Here is a 6,826-nt window from a genome sequence, read left to right as displayed (position 1 = left end):
TTGCTTTTAAGATAGCAGGCTGGTCTCAGATTCCTGACCTCCGGTGATCCGCCTGCCTCGACCTTCCAAAGTGCTGGGATTACAGGCGTGAGCCACCACGCCCAGCCAAAGATAGCTTCAAACCAACAAAGTAATAAGTTTTCTCACACTGTCAGCCCACCGGCAGGGAGACATACCTTAGCTTTTATGTAGGCCCCTAGGTAAGAAAAACTTCATGAGGAGGCGTTCCCCCTGCTTTCTAAGGACGCCCTGCCGTGTCACTGGTAGCTTTCAATCAACTCTCCTCACTGCACTGGGACACTCGCCTTGAATTCTTTACTGCGCAAGATCCAAGAACTCTAACATAAGCTGTGGACTGTGACCCCATTTTAGGCAACAAAACGACTGAACGTTATACAAAAACAGACGGTTGATCTAATTCTAATAAAAATAGGAATTTCGTAGTCCTCATCCACCATGCCAGGAAGAGATCGACACTGGAGTCACCGTTCATGGTAACAAAGGGGCTGACAGCTGGGAAACATGGGTGGATAAGGATGAGGCACTCAGCAGCCGCCAACTGGGATTAATGAAAAGGGCAATAGGCTGTAATCCCAGCACTTTGGGAGGCCGAGACGGGTGGATCACGAGGTCAGGAGATCGAGACCATCCTGGCGAACACGGTGAAACCCCGTCTCTACTTAAAAAATACAAAAAACTAGCCGGGCGAGGTGGCCGGCGCCTGTAGTCCCAGGTACTTGGGAGGCTGAGGCAGGAGAATGGCATAAACCTGGGAGGCGGAGCTTGCAGTGAGCGGAGATCGTGCCACTGCACTCCAGCCTGGGCGACAGAGCGAGACTCTGTCTCAAAAAAAAGAAAAGAAAAGAAAAAGGCAATAGGATCCTGAAAGGGGTAGGACATCGTGTAAAACGATGTAAAAGCTGCAGAGCCACCGGGCCTGCGAGCTTCCCATGGTGAACCTGGGACTCCCTGATAACTGCACAAACTGGCGTGGGGATTTCAACATTCCGAAGCGCCCAGATTCCTGGTGTGGCTGGACTCGGGGCTAGAGTGCTGCGAAAGGAAGGTTTGAAGCAGAAAGAAAAAGAAAAGAAAACAGTCATCTGAGTCAGCCCTGGGAGCTAGGTGCAGAAAAACCATGGGTGGGTCCTGGACCCTTTCTGGGCGGGGCCTGGACACTCGGCGGTGACGGACGGGAGGGGGGAAGGTCAAAGAGGGGGCGGGGCCTGAACAAGTGCTGGGTCGTGGCTAGAGGGTGTAGGCCGCTGTGGGTGCGGGGCCTGGAACGGAACTGGGGCGGGGTAAGAGGGAGAAGGCTGCCTGGGGCCGGGTCGGACAGCCGGCAGGAGTGGCCCCAGAGGGTTATCGTCGTCTAGGGGGCGAAATCCCGAAGGTGTGTGATTCTAAAGAGCCAGGACTGGAGGGGGCGGGTCCGGGCTCTCTCCTCAGCTAGGCCATGGATGTCACCGGCTGTCATCCTCTCCCTCTAGGACTGGATCCTCCGGGTTCCGATTGGTGGATTATTTTCATGTGCCGTGATGTTACCCCTAATATCACATGGATGCTTCCTGCCCGTTTTAAGTTAATATTTCAAGCAATAGAAGGTAAAACAACTTACTGTAGTGGACCACCTGTGCTGAACGCTGAATAGTTTTTCCTCTTAAATTGAAAATGGCTTTAATGCAAAGGGCTTTTTTGAGCAGGTAGAGTCACGCGTACTGCAGGCGGGGCGAGCTCCCCTCCGTCTGGGGCAGGGAGGGGGAGAGGGGCGGGGACCTCGGTAAAGGGGTGGAGTGGGGCGCTGGTTGCAGCGGGGCTGACAATTAGAAAGTCTTATTAGGCCGGGCGCGGTGGCTCAAGCCTGTAATCCCAGCACTTTGGGAGGCCGAGACGGGCGGATCACGAGGTCAGGAGATCGAGACCATCCTGGCTAACACGGTGAAACCCCGTCTCTACTAAAAAATACAAAAAATTAGCCGGGCGAGATGGCGGGCGCCTGTAGTCCCAGCTACTCGGGAGGCTGAGGCGAGAGAATGGCGTAAACCCGGAGGCGGAGCTTGCAGTGAGCTGAGATCCGGCACTGCACTCCAGCCTGGGCGACAGAGCGAGACTCCGTCTCAAAAAAAAACAAAACAAAACAAAACAAAACAAAATAAAACAAAAAAAAAAAGAAAAAGAAAGTCTTATTAAACTAAGCAAAGTCCTGGTTGTTTGAGTGGATAATGGAAACTGAAAGGTGACATGCAAAACTGCCTATTACACACAGGAGGTGGAGGATAATTTCATATTTCATGGAAGTAAAGTCAGGTCTTAGAGCGGTGGCTCACATCTCTAATTCCAGCACTTTGAGAGGCCGAGGCGGGAGGATCGCTTGAGCCCAGGATTTCCAGATCAGCCTGGGCAACGTAGTGAGACGTCGTCTCTACTAAAAATCAAAAAATGAGTCAGGTGTGGTGGTGCACGCCTGTGGTCCCACCTGCTCGGGGCACTGAGGTCGGATCACTTGAGCCAGGGATTTTATGGTTGCAGTGAGCTCTAATCTCGCCACCACACTCCAGCCTGGGTGACAGAGCGAGACCCTGTCTCAAACAAACAAGCAAATAAATGAGAGGTATAATTCCTCCTTTGAAAGTAAAAAAAGATTTTTTTCGTCTCTTTTCCTAGGACATTTATTTAGAAAATTTGTAAATGTATTTTCTCTGTCTCCTGAGGCTTTTCTTTAGACAGAGTTTTGCTCTTGTTGCCCACACTGGAGTGCAATGGCGTGATCTCCGCTCACAGCAACGTCTGTCTCCCAGGTTCAAGCGATTCTCCTGCCTCAGCCACTTGAGTAGCTGGGATTACAGGCATGTACCAGTATGCCCAGCTAACCTTGTATTTTTACTACAGATGGGGTTTCTCCATTTTGGTCAGACTGGTCTCGAACTCCCGACCTCAGGCGATCTGCCCGCCTCGGCCTCTTAAACCACTGGGACTACAGGTGTGAGCCACCGTGCCTGGCTTGAAGTGGTATTTTTTAGAAACAACGTAATCCTTTTCTCAGCTTAAAAACCCAGGGATGTATTTCTGAAGGACTTGGGGTCTCTCTTTGAAAGGCAAACAACAAGGGAGACAGTACCTGTACCTCGGTAGGAAGTCAAATATTTCAAACATCAAATAATTCCAATGTAAAGGTATGGACCTTTAAATAATTCTGAGCTTTGAAAGGAATGTGGTCATGCAACCTGAGTCCAGTGGTATGCAGACCCAAGTTCTAAGAGTTTTCCTGACCAAACGCGGTGGCTAACGCCTGTAATCCCAACAGTTTGGGAGGAGGAGGCGGCTGGATCACTTGACGTCAGGAGTTCGAATCCAGCCTGGCCAACGTGACGAAACCCCGTCTCTACTAAAAATACAAAACAATTAGCCAGGCTTGGTGGCTCCCGTCTGTAATCCCAGCTAGTTGGGAGGCTGAGGCAAGAGAACTACTTTAACCCAGGGGGTGAAGGTTGCAGTGAGCCGAGATCTCGCCACTGCACTCTAGCCTGGGTGACAGATAAATACTCTGTCTCAAAAAAGAAAAGAAAAGAAAAATGTAACTATAAGAATAACAGTAATAGATCTCTTCCACAAATGTGCTGGGACAACTCACTGGATATTCACATGAAAAAGAATAATGTTGGATCCCTATCTCACACAATCAAAAATTTTACTTAAAGAAATTTTAAAAAGAGAGAGAGAGAGAGAGACGAGGAAGGGATCGCTAGAGGAGGAGGTGTTACTTTGCCGCCCAGGCTAACTTGAAGCCCCAGGTTCAGCGATCCTCCCGCCGCTGCTTTCTGAGTAGCTGCAACCTCAGGATTTCAGCCCTGTGCCCGCATCTCTGCTGGGTTTAAGCAGCAGGTGGTGACCTCACTCCTTCCTGGCCTGAGCAGTCCGTCCCGCATCCCAGGCGGTGGCCCTAGGAAAGTCTCTGACGCTGAGCGTAGGGTGGACTCTCCTTTCCCAGTGAATAGAAAGGGAGAGGATTTCTATTCTATTATTTGGGCCGTCAGCCTGAAATCGTTACGCTCCACCCAGGCAGGGCTTTGCATTTCACATTCTAGTTTGCATCGCCGTTTGAGACAATTACAGGGCTTTTGAATCACGCCTCAGCCTTCCTGGCCGGTCCCGCCTCCAAAGCTCAAACAACAGAGGCGCTGGGAGCGAGGTTCAGAGGCGCACAGGTCCCGCCCCCGCCCCGTCCTCTGCTAATTCTAAAGTGTACGGTCTCTCCGTCTCGCGCCCCGCCCCTATCTCGCCCAGGCCCCTCCCACCTTCTCGTGGGTGCCGCCCCGGCCTGGCTTCTGTCCTGCGCGCGCAGATTCGCGCAAACCCGGAAGCGGATCGCGTGGAGTGACGGTCCCACCGCAGCGGTGAGTTTTGCGCTGTGTTAAGTCTGCGTTTCCTAGGTCCCCGGCGCTTCTGTACCTGGGACCTGGGGTCCCCATAGACCTGGAAATTCTCACCCGTCTTCATTCGCCCAGAGCAAATGTAGACGTCCCCGTGAGAGTCCAGGGGTTGCTTCCTTTTGGGTTTAAAGTGGCCCTGAAGATGGTCCATTCTTGGATCTTTCTCTTACGGGGCAGTGTATACACTTCCCATCGCGTAGTTTTCGTGCTCAAAACCTTTTTCTGACTCCTCCCGACCCGCACTTTTTAAAGTCCTTACGGCAAGGCGGATTCCCGCCCTTGGCGCCTCCCAGCCTTGTCTTAAGGCGCCGTCGCCCCACACCTCCCTCCTCGTTCCGGGCCCTTATGCTCCCCAGGTCTCCCCACCGCAGTCACCGCTTACCCTGAGCCCGCGTGGGGGAGGTGCCCGGGGCTGTCCTATGACACCGGTTGTTCTTGCCTGCCCAGCCCAGCCCCTGGAAACTGCGCTTCTTTCTCCTGGATGCGGACGTCTTACTCCAAAGCCCCCTGGATTGTGTGGGCCAAAGGGATCAGGAGACTGAGAGAGAGCAGTAGAAAACCTGAGACAGAGAAGAATGAGAAAGACCCTAACAGATGGCAAAGTAGAGGATGGCTGAGGGATTTGCCAAGAGAGCAAAAATGAAAAAAAAAGAAAAGAAAAAGAAAGCAGGAGGAGCAGATCCCAGGGAAAAAGAAAACAAGAGCTAGAGAGAGAAGAGGAGAATGAGAGATAGGTAGAGAATTAGGGAGGGAAGCACAGTAATGAAGACAGAGGAGCTGGGCGCAGTGGCTCACGCCTGTAATCCCAGCAGTTTAGGAGACTGAGGCAAGTACAGGAGTTCGAGGCCAGCCGGGCCAACATACTGAGAACCCCATCTCTGCCAAAAGAAAAAAAAATTAACCGGGCGTGATGGTGCACACCTGTAATCCCAGCTACTCTGAAGGCTGAGGCAGGAGGATTACTTGAGCCCAGGAGGTCCAGGCTGCAGTGAGCCGAGATCATGCCACTGCACTCCAGCCTGGTCAACAGAGCGGGACCCTGTCTCAAAAGATTAAAAGGGGTGAGGGACTTTGGGTTCAGATAAATGGGTGAGTTCATTGGATATGATTAGTTGTGACATGTTGACTTCTCTGTATATAATCTAATAACTTAAAACTTGTTTAAATTACACAGATGATATTGAGAATTTTAAAATTCCTATCTATAAGGCATGTACATTCTATAAATCTTGGCATCAGAGGTCAGCTTCCACTTGGAATCCCTATACAGCCAGAGGGTAGTGACTTAATTCAATTGTGAGACACTCTCTTCCCTTTTCCCATGGTGGGGTAGGGGCAGTGAAATGGGAGAATCATTTTCTGTTGTTATGTAATAGTTTTACTTTAATTAATGTATCTTTTGAGACAGGGTCTGCCTCTGTCCCCCAGGCTGGAGTGCAGTGGTGTGATCTCCTCTAACTGCAGCCTCGACCTCCTAGACTCAAGCAATCCTCCTGCCTCAGCCTCCTGAGTAGCTGGGACCACAGGCGTGAGCCACCAAACCTGGCTAAGTTTTGTACTTTTTTTTTTTTTTTTTTTTTTTTTTGCAGAAATGGGATTTTACTATGTTTCCCAGGCTGGTCTCAATTCTGGCCTCAAAGGATCTTCCGGCCTTGGCCTCCCAAATTACTGGGATTCCAGGTGGGATTACAGAGAGGAGCCACCGTGCCTGGCCTACATAGTCATCGTTTGTTTGTTTGTTTGAGATGGAATGTCACTCTTGTCCAGGATGGAGTGCAGTGGCACAATCTCGGCTCACCGCAATTTCCGCTTCCCAGGTTCAGACGATTCTCCTGCCTCAGCCTCCCGAGTAGCTGGGATTACAGGCATAAGCCACCATGTCCAGCAAATTTTGTGTTTTTAGTAGAGACGGGGTTTCTTCATATTGGTCATGCTGGTCTCAAACTCCCAACCTCAGATGATCCACCTGCCTTGGCCCCCCAAATGCTGGGATTACAGGCATGAGCCACCACGCCTAGCCCATAGTACTTTTTAAAAGAGCAGTGGCTCACGCCTGTAATCCCAGCACTTTGAGAGGCTGAGGCGGGTGGATCACAAGGATCACAAAGTCAGGAGTTTGAGACCAGCCTGACCAACATGGTGAAATCCCTTTGCTCCTAAAAATTTTTAAATTAGCTGGGTGTAGTGGCACACGCCTGTAATTCCAGCTACTTAGGAGGCTGAGACAGGAGAATCACTTGAACCTGGGAGGTGGAGGTTGCAGTGAGCCAAGATTGTGCCACTGTACTCCATCCTGGGTGAGAGTGAGACTCCATCTCAAAAAAAAAAAAAAAAAAAAAAAAGGACCATCAAAGCTGAGCATGGTGGCTCATGCCTGTAATCACAGCACTTTGGGA

The 6,826-nt window shown here is 50.8% G+C and overlaps 2 protein-coding genes across 6 annotated transcripts in view; one reads left to right on the top strand and one right to left on the bottom strand.

The window, feature by feature from the left end:
* The window catches only part of LOC117093612 (zinc finger protein 813-like), a 361,257-nt gene that overhangs the window by 73,183 nt on the left and 281,248 nt on the right, over window positions 1-6,826 (bottom strand). The gene's annotated exons all lie outside the window — the stretch shown is intronic.
* LOC117093616 (zinc finger protein 28) overlaps window positions 1-6,826 on the top strand; it is a 47,813-nt gene that overhangs the window by 13,361 nt on the left and 27,626 nt on the right. The window contains exon 1 of one of the 2 annotated variants that reach the window (XM_033228972.1): window positions 4,310-4,394. The exons of the other annotated variant lie outside the window; for it this stretch is intronic. The gene's annotated coding sequence lies outside the window, so the exon portion shown is untranslated. Of the gene's footprint in view, window positions 1-4,309; window positions 4,395-6,826 lie in introns of those variants that run through there. 2 annotated transcript variants of the gene reach the window in all.

Source organism: Trachypithecus francoisi, unplaced genomic scaffold, assembly GCF_009764315.1.
Source record: "Trachypithecus francoisi isolate TF-2019V2 unplaced genomic scaffold, Tfra_2.0 Lachesis_group12, whole genome shotgun sequence".
Lineage (NCBI taxonomy): Eukaryota > Metazoa > Chordata > Mammalia > Primates > Cercopithecidae > Trachypithecus > Trachypithecus francoisi.
This window is presented reverse-complemented; position numbering and strand designations above follow the sequence as displayed.